We start from the raw sequence: 13,490 nt of genomic DNA on the forward strand, positions 1-13,490 counted from the left end.
GTGCCTGCCCCCAGCACCAGGCACGGTGCCACGGGGCAGGAGCCGGCGCTGCCCTTCGGGGACACGAGGAGGGGAGCGACGCCACGCTGAGCACCGAGGGGAAAGTCCTCGTTTCACTGCACAGCAGGGATCGGGAGGCTTTGCCTAATCCTGAGCGGTTTCCCTCAGCGGGGAGTGGTAGTTATTTTAGGGCTGAAACTGAGCCTTGGTGCCAGAGGGGTTCTCCGCAGCTGCCTGCGGGCTGCCAGGGCAGCGATGTGCCCTGCGTGACGCCACGTCCCTCCTTCCACACCCCATCCACAGCAGCCCAGAGGCGGTCGCTGCCTTTCCCAAGGGTGTTCCAGCCCTTCCTCCCCCCCAAAACGAGACGAAAATAGAAGACAATGACATGGAAATGCACATCCTTAGGACGTGGAGGCAGCCTCCAGGAATGCAACCGACGCTCCTAGTTCTCCGCATCGTAAAAAACGGGGAGTTTGTTAAAATAACCCGCTCCACATAATGCCAAACAATAAGCATGAGGAATAGTTTGGTGAGGATGACTTCATCTTCCCCAGAAACCACACTGAGAAAGTACAGGAGAACGGGGAGGTGGCACGGAGCGGGAACTGAAAGGCGATGCAAAGTCACTGCTCCGCCTGCAGAAACGCAGAGAGGAGCCAACTGTCCAGAGCAGGGGCCCACAAATGAAGGCTCATTAGCATGCTTAAATTATTTCCGCTCCAGCGAGCTTTGATAACTATTGACAACACACTTCAGTAATCTCTTCTGTAAGCCTGGCAGATGGCTGCTCCTCTGAAGAAATCCCCATCCCTCTCTTACCCTTGCGTTGACCAAGGGACAGGATGACCCCCAGAGGTGCCCTTCACTTTAATACCTGCATTCTCACTCACAGACATAAAATAGTAATAGCACCCAAGCTCTTTCTTAGTGTTTTTTTATTACTAGGTATTAAACTATTTTGCAGACAAGGTTAGTGACGTTATTCGTTTTTTACAGGTGATGAAACTGAGGCACGGGAGACACGTACAAGGTCACCCCATCAGCCAGCAGCAGGCTCAGGAGCAGAGCTCTGCAACGGAGCAGCCCCAGCCCCTTACCTGTGTTGAGTCCAGCTGTGTTGAGCCATGCATGCTGTGCTGCTGCTTCTCCCACTGTGTCCCTCTCCTCGCCCCTCCAAATTTGACTCAGGATAATACCATGCAAGAGAAAAGGATCCAAAAGGCAGTCTGTATTACACAGATGGATGTAAGACATCTACTTCCCAGCTCGCCTCTAAAGCTTACCGTGTGTGGATGCGCAACCCAGGCCTTTAAAATCTGGGACAAAAAGGAAAAGAGACAGATTTCTTTCTGAATCAAACATGGATGACTTCCACCTAGGGTTTGTTACAGACAGGGATCCGGTTCAAACCCTCCTGTACCCGTGTAAACAGCCCAGGCCTTTCAGGAGATGGAATGGGCTGCACTGAATGGTAACACATAAACATACTCATCAATGTTATGTTTCCAGAGATGGAAATTACTTCCAAAGAACAGCTAGATTTCCGCTGATTGATACCAGCCTGAGCTATAACTCTCCTTAGAGCATCAAATGAGTCGCTCTGTCTGTACAAACCCCTTGGGGGCTTGGGTTTTTTTAGGATGAAGGACAACGTGAGTTGTAAGGTATCGCTGTTATAAGCTGTCAGCCTCGTGTATCTAACAGATGGCAGTAAATAATGACAGGCTCGTCTCTTCCAGCAGCAGTGAGTTAAAGCACTGACAGCTCCGTCCATCTCCCCTCCCCTCGGGGCAGCGACCCCCCTGTGCCGGCGGGGCACAAGCTCCTGCCATTCCCAGGGCAGCTGCATGGGGGGCACAGCGGGGGACAGCAGCCCCAGCTGCTGGGTGCTTCCCTCTCTCAAACCGTCTGGTTTTGTCTTGTTCAGAGTTTAGCTCCTCTGAAAACCTCTCTCATTCCATACCTACACTTTATTCTTTTGCCACCTTTAGGGCTTCTCCAAATCTCCATCATTTCGTGGAAGCCACATCGTGGCTTGCAAACACTCGCCTGTGGAGCTGCACTTAGCGCTGCTCCACGGCCCCAGGGCTGTCACCTCTCGCTCTGGCTTCACACCCCTGCGCCTTCAGTTCTTCTCTTTTCTTTTCTTTGTGACTCTAAATCTGAACAGACACCTGGAGCATCCATTTCTGCTTCAGCCCCCGCTGTCTGGAGCTCTGAGACCACCCAAAGCACTTCCACTTCCATCACGTCTCACCCCAAGCTCTCCCTCTCCTTCTCCTACTAAGCAGGAGCTCCTTGGGAATTGTCAGCGACTGCAAACAAGAAATACCCTGGAAAAATACGTGAGTTGACTCTATGAGCCCACAAGGCTCTTCCAGCATGCAAATGCCACCACACCTAGAAGAGCAGGGAACAGGACACAGTCCCTCTGAGGCACACGCTGGTGACATGGGACACACCTTCTTCAACAAGTATGAACACACCAAGCAGCACCACAGAAAGAATTGCTTTCCTACTGACACAGGCACAGCAAAAACCTCGTTTTTGCAGCTGTGCTGCATGGCACTATGTGCTTCCCCCTGCACAAATCCCACTCCTGCTGGCACCTTCGTGCTTCCTTCCCCCCGAGCTAGCGGCTCAGGGACTGCCCGGGGAGGCAGTGGGTCTGACTGCTAAATACAGATCTCTCATCTCACAACCTCCCAGCCTCTGCACCTCACCTTTGGGATGAGAGTACTAACGAGCCTCGCTCCTACTCAGAGAGGAGAATGAATAAAAAAATTGAATTCCCGTAATCCACGTTTCGGGAGGTATTTGGTTAGGAGGGATGCATGTACAGAGCGTCCTCCGGCACGGCGCAAAGCCGTCCTGCCACCCACACGTTCCAAATGCTGCAAGCAATTGCTTTCCTCCCCTGCTCTCAGCGCTAGCACAGGATGCACAGGGTCCCCACAGGTCACACAGAAACTGGCTTTTACTTTTCTTTTTTTTTTTTCCCTTTAAGAAATCAAGGGAAGCAGAAGCTTCCAGCGTGACAGTAGGAAAACATGCACCTTCCAAAGAGCTTCTTGAACTGGCCTTGACTGCTCAGCAATTGAAGCTGTTTCCTGATCCGAGCCCTTACTGCCTGCTGAAGATTTGGCTGCCGTGAGGCTTATTTACCCAAAGCTGGGGAGATTGAAGCACATTTTCTGGGAGACAGGGCGGAATGGTGTTGGGCCAGAGGTGACCCATGGGATCTGACGCAGAGAGGGAAATGCAGCCCGCAGAGCTGGACCCATCCCGTGGTCAAAAAAACCCTCTGAGGCTTCAGAAGCTGCAGTGCCCATCTGCCCTGGTGGCATTTCTGTATTCAAAATGCAGAAGCAGCTCTGATATGTGCCAGTCGTGCAGCATATGGAAGAGTAATCTCTGACAAGAAGCCGGAGGAATCCTCAGCCAGAGAACATGTGGGCATCGCTGGCAAAAAGGACCCGGTGATGGATTCCTTGGCTGCAGGAATTGCAGCCCAGGCAGAGAGAGGAAACAGTGACACCATGTGCAGCAGGGCTCAGTACAGAGTCACCTGCACGAGCCACATCCCAAACAGCTTCGGTATGAGCAGTAACATGGTCACCAAGCAGAGGAAGACATAAGGGGCAGAAGCCGGGGTTGCAGCGAGGACGATGAGGCTGCAGGGAGGAGCGAGGAGCTGCCAGCGGAGAGGAAGCATCAATGGGGAGACCCGGGGAAAGCATCTTTTCTGGGAAGAGTGCGGCTGGTTGTTCTGCTGCGCTGTCAGTCCCTGTAGAAGAACGGTGCTTGCTGTCTGGGGAACCAGAAAGCATCAGCCGTGGGTCGTTCCCTGCCCTTTGCACAGGGCATGGGGAGATGAGGGACCCGTGGCCGTGACCTCGCGGTCCCAGAGGCACCAGCTCTGCTGGGAGATGCTCCATCTGCGAGTCCCAGACGAATGCCCTTTCCTTCGCCGGGGGCGGCGGGTGGGTTGGGCCCATGTAAGGAAGAATTTCCAATTTAGAAACGAACAGAGGCAGTTCCTATTATTGTTAGTGGAATGTCAGCATCTCTGGTCCCAAGCACCACTGTCAACAAACACGCTCACAAATGCTCCTTCAGCATCAGCCAAAATAAAAATACCCCCCCCATTTCTTTCAAAGAAAGCGTCTCGAGCTCAGCATTCGCTACACACATAACAAGCCCTCATTTTTCTTTTTAAACCCAGTCTTGTCCATGTAATTTTAACATAAAGGAACTGGCTGTGGGCTGTGTTATCGAATGAGTCATCATTTTATGTGACAGTGTAATATGATTTGGAGAATTCTTGGCACGCCGGTGTGGATTATGCATTATAATCTCTTAATTTGGACTGCCGATGCTGAGCGGCATTGACCGGAGCAGGAGGGAAAGCGCAGGTTATCTGCTGTGTTACAGCCCTCGCCCTGCTGCTGCTTGCTGGTGTGACCTTTGCAAGTGTGCTACCTGCTCCCTGCTTTGCCTTCCTCGTCTGCGAGGCAGAAACGAGCCTGTGCCTAGCAGCAGGGTAAGCTGATGTTTGTACGGGAGATCTGAGGAACGTTACATACGGGAAAATTATTATTTTAATAAGGGAAGAAAAGCAGAAGTACTTGGTTTTGGATGCAACTGGCTGATCTCTGGCAGTACGATGAGAAATTCCCAGGACACAGCCCCTGCATACCTGTCACAAGCTCATGGGAGGCGGTGAATGATTTTCAGAAACATGAGGAATCGGAAGCGCTACCAGGAAAGCTGCTGATTTCCGAACTGCAACTTTTCAGAAAACGAGGATCATTTCTGAAAAACATTGCTGTGCAGAAGATAAATACAGACCGTTGTGGAAACCCCTTCCCACACCTCAAATATTGCATGGAAATGTGGTCTTGACAAGCAACGTTGGGTCAAAAACCCCAGACCTGGGAACAGATATTATCTGCTGGGGGGAACAGAGGCAGTGCCCGGCGAAGGAGGAGCCGTGTTTGGCTCTCAGGGTGAGGGGTGATGAAGATGAGGGGCTGCCACCCTTGGGGGGAGAAGAAGCACGTGCGAACCAGGAGCTGCGGACACTCGTCCGCTCCAGGCGGGACTCAGAGTACCGCTGCTGGTTCACCCAGTTCCTCCCGGCAGAGCGGAACAGTTTGGGATCACAGTGTGCTCGGGAGATCCAAACAAATAAACCCAGCGCCTAACATCTGCAACTGTTACTAGCAACCCCCCCAGGCTTCCCATCCCCTCTGCTTTTTTTAAATGCAAGGCGGCCCATATTTAGCAAAGGGTCACGAGGCAGCCGGGAGGCCGGGTACCCATTTCCAAAGCTTTCTCCATCCCTCAGGCCAGCCGCCTCACCAGCCCACGACATTTGGCTTTGTCTGCACCATGCAGCGTGCCGATGGCTTGGCATTAGCAAGAAGCAGCATTTCTAGAAGGAAGATGACTTTGATGAGACCTAACCACCAAACGAGGAGTTTGGGGAGACTGAGGAATCCCCTCGGAGAGAAGAAAGCACCCATTCAGAGGAAATAAAACCCACTGTCTACGTTTGTTGGCAAGAGGGTTTCTTGTAAGCGTGGCCTTTGAAAAGCAGCATGCTCCTGCCAAGGCTGCTGTGCCAGAACTGGGAGACGTCTGGGACAGATAACCAACCTCAGATAACCTGAGGCCAGAAGACCAAGTTTTCCCAACCAGCAGTGAGGAGAGGTCACCTGTGGCAGGCGAAGCAGGCAGACGGCTCCGAGTGGCCTCCGGGAGCAATTTGGGGAGGGGAGGACAAGTGAGAAGCACAAACACGGGACCTCTGCCCGTGCTTTCAGCTCTCCCTGTTACTCATTTCCCCAGGCAGGGCAATGACTGAAAGGCTGCTTGGAAATGCGGTAGCTGATAATATTTTACAGCTTAAGAGCTCATGTAAAAACAAAACAAAGCAAAACAAAACAAAACACACACAAAAAAAAACCACCTTATATACTACCTCTGACATCTCCCAAACATGGGACAAACTTTTTAAGCCTTTACTTGGGAGTTAGTCCTTCGAGATGAAGGAAGAGGGAAGAGAATGGAGGAATGCTGGATGACCCAGAAAACTGTCAGGGTAAAAAAAATCTTTCACTTCTTGTTCAATCTTCTCAGTCCTTTCAAACACATTACAGCAAAAGGGAGCTGACCCTTGGTGGCTTACAGTTAATTTGTAAGCGTGAAGCTCTGTGCCCGGGGGATCCCATGCCGCTGTGCCAGCCACCCAGCACAAAGCCGTGGCTGGAAGGGCTGCGGGGCAGCTCTGCACGTGGCTGGCAGGGGCTGGGGGCAGAGCAGAGCCCACCAAACCCCGCACATCTCTGCGGCTGGACCCATCACACCTGGGTTGTGCAGGGAATTGCGCATGGCCACCCAGCAGCCACGGAGAGACAGAGACGAGCAAAGCCTTTTGTTCTGCACAGGTGAACACACCAGGGCTGTGTGGCTGCTGCTGCTCCCTGTGTGAGCCCCAGCCCTCGCAACAAACCTCATCTCCTGGTTTCCACTCATTGTCCTTCTGGAGCCGCGGCATCGAATCCTGAGCCCATGTGCATAACACTGCTGCCTTTATCCCTAGCCCGGGGAACACGAAATCAGATGACAAAGAATCCAATCTCAGCTGTCCCCTTCAGGGCAGAACAAGGCATGATTTATAGATTTATATACACACATGCCCATCTATTCATCCTCTTAGCAAACAGTTCATGAAGTGTGCCTTAAGCCTTTCTGAATCGGGCAATTCTCTGCTTAGACAATCAATCCCTAGCTGAGAGCCTGCAAGGAAAGACATCATGTTGCAGGAATGCTGCAGAAGCTGTTGCATATACTGTTCCCTTTGTTGAGAATAGCATCTTTGCCTTGGATATATTTTTTTTTTTCTCCTTAGCCATTTAATTTCATGAAACAGGGCCCGGTTCCAGCAGGCAAGAAGAACATAGCTAGATTTTGCTTCTCCTTTCCTGAAAGGCTGAGAAACCAGATTTTCAAAATGTGCTTAGTGGGCGTTTGGTGGGACGAATTCTCTCCCCTCGTTCGGCATTTTTGAGACCGAGCGAGCACTAGCTACATTGCATATGGTGCCTGGTTTTTCTCCTACAGCAGGTAGCCCAGAGAGCTACAGCTTCCCCTGCTAGGAAACCAAAAAAAATCCTAGGAGCTGTTTTAATTTAATTGCAAGAGGTTTCAGGTTAGAGCTTTTGTGCAAATGGCTCGGTGCAGAAATTACGGGGAAGAGGTGTCGGAGGTTGCATGTAGAGACCACACAAACCAAGGGTGATCCCACCGTGGTGATCTTAAACCACTGCAGAACAACTGGTGAGTTGTTCCACGCCAGACATTTACCCCCTCTGTTTGCAGAAACACGGCCAGGTGCCGTGGAGAGCTCCGTGTGCCATGGGGAGAGGGTCAGGAGAGCGGGTAAGGAACAGGCGAGAGGAAGGGAGCAGAAGGATCCCTAATGAATGACGTTCTTGTTTCCACGCATCCTTATTAACAGCACAAAAAGGGGAGAAAACAATTGCCAAGATGTGCTACATCTGCAGAATTGTCTCCAAATTAAATGCACGTCGAGGTGCTATAAGGCATTGGTAGTTCTTAAAATGTGCCGGGTTTTTAGGTGCCTATTTTAGAGTCTTCCCAGGAGATAACGGCCTAAACCTGCTATCTCAGCTATTAAAGAAAGAGATGCGATTGCAAATCAGCAACAAGAACCCCTCTGAGACTCAGCAACATGGACTGGAGCAAACAGCCCTGCAGCCAGGAAAGGCAGCTTTAAAAAGACTCCATCACACAGCTCCACTTTCTAAATCCTGCCTCTACGTTTCCTACGCTAGGCAAGCCCTTCAGATGGTGGGGAAGCCCTTTTCCACCAGCCTGCTGCTGAAAACCATCCTTTTGGCCACGACACACCTCTGCATCGCCCAGCTTTCGGCCCTGCCTCCTCGCGGGTCACCGTAATACCTGCCACACGTGGGGCAGGACCTGCACGGTCCCAGCTCAGCAGACGTCAGCTGAGAGCAGCACCAGAGCTCCTGGAGAACATCCACAATGCCAGGTAGCTGTGCGATGAGCCTGGCCATTGTTGGCTGTTTTGTTTGTTTTTTTTTTTATTATTATTTTTCCGTGAGCTCAGTGACCCGATTTACAGCTATTGACCCACGTTTTAATTTTTAACAGGCAATTTCTCATAATGAATCCCGACCCTGTGACTAAATGGGCACTGCAGGGAGGACCACCAGCTCAGGCAGCACTGAACTCACAAGGCTCTGTCCCTGCAGGCACTCAAAACCTTGACCTTGCACCAACTGAGACCCAATACCAACATAGGGCGAGTTTTCCTCCCATAAACAAGACTGGGATCTGAACCTTGATTCCTTTTTCCCTGTGACTGGGAGCAGGATCCAGGCTTTCTCTTCCCCTTGAGAGGCACTTGGAGATAGGCAGCTGACAGACAGCTACTACAGTGCCACGTGGATTTGGGGATGTTTACAAAACTGCAGAAGCCAGAGCTGTCTAATAAAGGCAGAACGCTGAATTCATTACGCCCCCAGACTGGGTTTGGGCTCAAAGAAATTTCAGATGAAGGGGATGTTACGAAACTTAATAGGACATTAAAGCCTTTCTTCTGCCGTGCCAAAGAGTCAGCCTTGCAGCCTGACATTTAACACTTCCCTTTGAAAAGCTCGAGCCCCATTCCAGGCTTTGCACACTCACACAGACCCACCCTGACAAGTCACGTAGCCCATCGCTCCCAGAGAGGTTTGCACCAAAACAGCCGGGGGAGGGACAAGAAACAAGGTCCCAGCTTTTTGGTGCAGCCAGTGGCACGAGTGTGCCAGCAGTGAGCCGAAAAGCACACAAGCACTTTGGGAGCAGCAAGGAAGCTGAGCAAACCTGAGAAAACCAGCAGGTTTTCACGGTGTGCTCCTGGCAGCCTCACCAGGGGGATGCTCAGGGCCAGCTGCAGGTAGGACACCGGGGCAGACGTCTTCACCTGGCCATCTGTCCTCATCTGCTGAGCATTACGAGCGAAACAACATGGGTCAAAACACCTGCAGAGCCGGGCTTTTGTAAAAAAGAGGGAACTGAGCACTGAGGAAGAGGCTGTGGTGGCTCTGCAGCCATCAGCTTCCAGCAGCTTAATGCAAGGAAGCTGTGCTGGTGGGCAGAGCTCGGGTGAGACATCCAGTCCCTGCATCTTCCAGCCGGCTCTGCTCTTTTACCCTCAAACCAGCTTCTCCCTGGCAAGCAGCTTTGCAGCACCAAGTCCCTGCTTGCAGCAGACAGCTTTTTTCACCAAGCACCAAGTCCAGCTCATCTCTCTTTGAACTGGGTTTGCTCAGGGTAGGAACTGGACTGAGTTTTGGGAGGAAATCAACAGTAAATCCATCATCGATTTTCCCATGGCCATGAATTCTCTCTGTTTATTTTCAAAACCATGCCTATTCTGAATGGAAGTGCACTCTATTACGGAAGAGTTTTATCTAAAAAGAGGAATCTGCTATATATCCCTGTGCCGTGAAAAGGAGGAGATGCTTTGCAGTACTTGTGATACAGCCAGGTAGGGAAGAGAACAGTTTGCGAGCCATCATCTCCGCTACCTGGCAAGGACTGAGCCTGCTGCCTTCACTCTGCTCTTGGCTTCCACTGGCCCATCCATCACCTGCCTCTTTAACTGGCAATGATGAGGAAATTATGCATGTGAGCAGCCATGTGCACCGCAGGGTGTAATTCCTAGCGTCCCAGAGCAAACATTTTTCCTGGTGCTAGCAGGTGTTTCCATCCTTCATCTGGACTTTTATGGAGAGTGCTGCTGGGTATCTCCCTCCAGCTGCTCCCACGTGTGTGCCAGCTGATAAAACAGCAACGGGGAAGGTTTCTGGGGCATCTGGAGCATCTCGGCGTGCCCTGCCATCACCTGCAGAGTGGCATTGAAGGCTGGCACGGGAGGAAGGAGCAAGGGTGGTGAGCAGAGCAGCTGGTGGCTCCTCGCGTTCCCTCGGACCTGGTGGGTTGTGTCTGTGGGCAGGATGGGACAAGTGGGTCTCTCAGCTGTTGTCCCCAAAAACGTCACGTTGGTCTAAGCCCTCCACAAGCAGAGGCAGCAGTCCCCTTTCTCCCTCCCCAGCGCCGCAGCAGCCGGTCACAGCGGTCAGGGATGTGGCCAGGGGCTGGGACTGAGCGAACTGCACCAAAGGTGCCCACAGCGAGCAGCAGCATGCTCGAGGCTCAGCCCTGCGGCTCCAAGCAGCAGCAGCCCGAAGAGCTCAGGCTGTGCCTCCTCAGGAGGCATTTTCGTGGCTCTTTTTCCAGGCATCTCGGCACTTCACGAGACACAAACAAGCCTCGGAGCACCCTATGGAGGCAGGGGCTGCTGCACTGCGTTTCTGCAGGGAGAAACCGAGGCACAGAGGTGCCACACAGCTGGGAAGGCACTGGAAAGGCCTCCTGCTGCGTGGGTTGGGGCACCCAGGCTTCTCTGTAGGGGCAAGCCCCTTGCACAGCTCTCCTGGGGCATGAGGACTCCAGGTTAGGAAGCACCAGGACCAGAAGTGGTTCCCCACAGCAGCAGCCCTTCACACGACGTGACTGCCGCACCGCGGGGGGACAGGGCTGCCCAGGTCCCCGTCCGCACTCGGTCTGGCTGCAGTCACACTCAGCGTTACACTGCGATCCTCCAGTCCCCGTCCTTGAAGCAGCAGGGGTTTATCAGCAGGATCCGACCTACAGCGTCCCCCTGCATGCCTCTGGGCTGCCCTGCCCCGGTCCTGGAAAGGATTCGGGATTTTCTGCGTGTGGAACGGGCTCTGTGCCGGGGCAAGCTTCACGTCGAGCTGCGAAACGACTTCCATCTCTGAGCCATACCAGCCCCGGGAGCCAGCTCTCCAAAACCCCAAAAGGTCAGACCACATAGCTCTGCAGTGTTTGGTATTTCTGGGTTTGCAGCCATGTAGCGTCCCCAGGAATTAGAGAGGCAGGGTCCCAAGTCTCTCTCCGAAACAAGGCAAGCCGCTGATTAACAGAAATGGAATAGGGAAAAACAGGACATGTGTTTACTTTCCTTATTTCTTTTGCTGTAATTGTTCCAGACCTGTCCAAGGAAAGCATCCCTCAGGGCTTATCGGAGCAGCCACCGCAAAGGAGAACAAAGGAAACACCAATCATTTCCAGTAAATCAAAAAATGACAAGCTTTAACCTTCAGGAGAGAACAGATTCCTGCAAAGGGTTGGGCCGCCCTGTCTTTGAGTTTCCTTTTCTCCAGTCCCAGTTTCCTAGCAAAAGTTTCCTCAAACAATAGAGATTGGCATCAAACGTAAAACAAAACTAAAAATCAAAATTAAAACACCCTCCTCGCACAAATAGGCTGAAAATGGAAAGAGGTGGCGTGTCCCTTGGGAGCAATCGGTTACTCCGAGGAGCTCACGGCGAGCAGCACAGCCCCGCTGCACCATCACGAAGGGCTGGAGGACGCCTCTTGGCCCCCTCTCCCTCCCTTTCTGCGTGCAGGAGAGATATCGGGGATCAGGACGTGGCTGCTCACACCACAGATGCTGGGAAGGATGAGGAGGTGCTCAGAGCGGGGGCACAGCCTTCAGGCACCTGCTGCACCCAGGCACGAGCTCGGAGGGGCTGGGGGCCCACGCGTCGCTCTGGGAGCTGGGCGCAGCCTCACCCTGCCCCTCTGTTTGGCACCAGTTCCCTCCGCAGTTCCTCTCAGCTCACGTGTGTATGCTCAGACGTAAAGCAGACTTAGAGAAGTCTCTAAAGACAAAAAAGAGCTAAATGAAGATATTCGGGCAATGAGGGATTGGCCCAGACGCCACGGCTGACCCTGCTCTCCTTTCAAAAAACCACCAGGTGCTGACCAGGACTCCCATTTATCCAGTGGGAACGAACGGGAAGCCAGCCCAACATGACAATACGCTGGGTTAAAAGTATCTCCTGAATCAGGAGGAGTAAAGAAACTGCACACAAGCACACACACCTGTGACTATCAGAAAAGAAACCATGCAAAGCTAAGTAACCGAGAGACCCTTTGAGAGCGGCAGATGTTAGATACAGCTGGGTAATTGCTCGGGCTGCTGTAAATCTCAACTCAAGGGCCTCTTTTTCATGGAGGATGCTTTTCAAAGCCCCACAGAGAACAAGAAGTCCTTCCCTTTTTACTCACACATCCTTCCACCTAGAAAAAAACAAACACAGACATCTCAAAACCTTTTCTGGGGAACAAGTCTCCACTCTAGAGTTGCATCCAGGGCAGAGCTGAGGCGCAGCAGCCTCGGGATGGGCTGTGCAGAGTCACCACGGCCAGGCTGAGCTTTGTAACCCACGTGCAGCTCTCCCTTCCCCTCGTCCCAGCTCACCCTCCATTGTTTTACCATCTTTTAATCTACCCGGGCAGTTACCGATAAGAAAGGTTTGTTCTCTGGGAAAAAAAAATGCCTCGGTAGGCTGCAGCTGAAGCAAGAGCTGTGAAGGGGTAAGCTGCTGCTCCCAAGAATGCGCCCCAACCTGAAGGACGGGCTGGGCAGAAGTCTCTGCTCTGAGCTCTGCTGGAGCCAGGACTTACTCACGCTGACATTGGCTCTGCACAGGCAGCGACTCCTGCAGATGTGAGTGAGTGCAGTGGGCCGGCTCGAGAGCCCCTGCAGCTCAGCACCCTGCCCCGGACAGGGGATGGTTCACTCTTAAAATAAAGATAAAATCAAGGGGGTTAGAGCAAAGTGGAACTTCTGCTATTTTCCCAGTTGGCAGAGATTTGCATGACAGGAATCACGGAACAGAAGGGAGAACAGGCTTGCTAAAGCAAGGAGCAGGTGATGGAAAGGTAAGAGAAAGCCACCAGAACACCTCAACCACCATAGGAAAGGTAAGAGAAAGGCACCAGGAGAACCTCAACCACCGTGCTCCCACGGATTGAGCTGCCAGCAGGGCGAGCACAGCACAGGACACCAAAAGCTCATCTGTGCCTCCCCAGGGAGGTCACAGCCGCGTCCATCAGCAGCCACGGGTTTCCCTAGGAGAAAAATACGGCTGTGCTAACATTGCCGTGTAAATACCCACACATTTCCCTCCCTTCAGCGAGCCAAGCCGTGGTAATTAGGATACCCCGAGCACTGAAGCGCCGCACGCCGCCTGTCCTGCTGGTGCTGTGCTGGAGCAGTGACCCTCGCCAGCAGCTCACCGCTCTGCTGCAGCCACCCAGCTGCCCAACGCCGGGTAGGAGACGTCCCCTGCTGCCCCGACAGTGGCCCTGCCTGCACACAGGGATGTTTTCAGCATGTTTGGTTTTTCTGTAGAGAGGAAAAGGTGGTGGTTTTATGGCAGAACCATGCCTTGAGGGTTAGTCTGAGAGGTCTGAGCTCCCCTGAGCCATTTGCCACCTCTGCTGACGGCTGTCTGCTAGGGGCAAGCCACTGAGGGTCATCTCTGTGTCGTGGACATCAGCCCTTATCAG

This window comes from Aythya fuligula, chromosome 14 (genome assembly GCF_009819795.1).
Source record: "Aythya fuligula isolate bAytFul2 chromosome 14, bAytFul2.pri, whole genome shotgun sequence".
Classification (NCBI taxonomy): Eukaryota; Metazoa; Chordata; class Aves; order Anseriformes; family Anatidae; genus Aythya; species Aythya fuligula.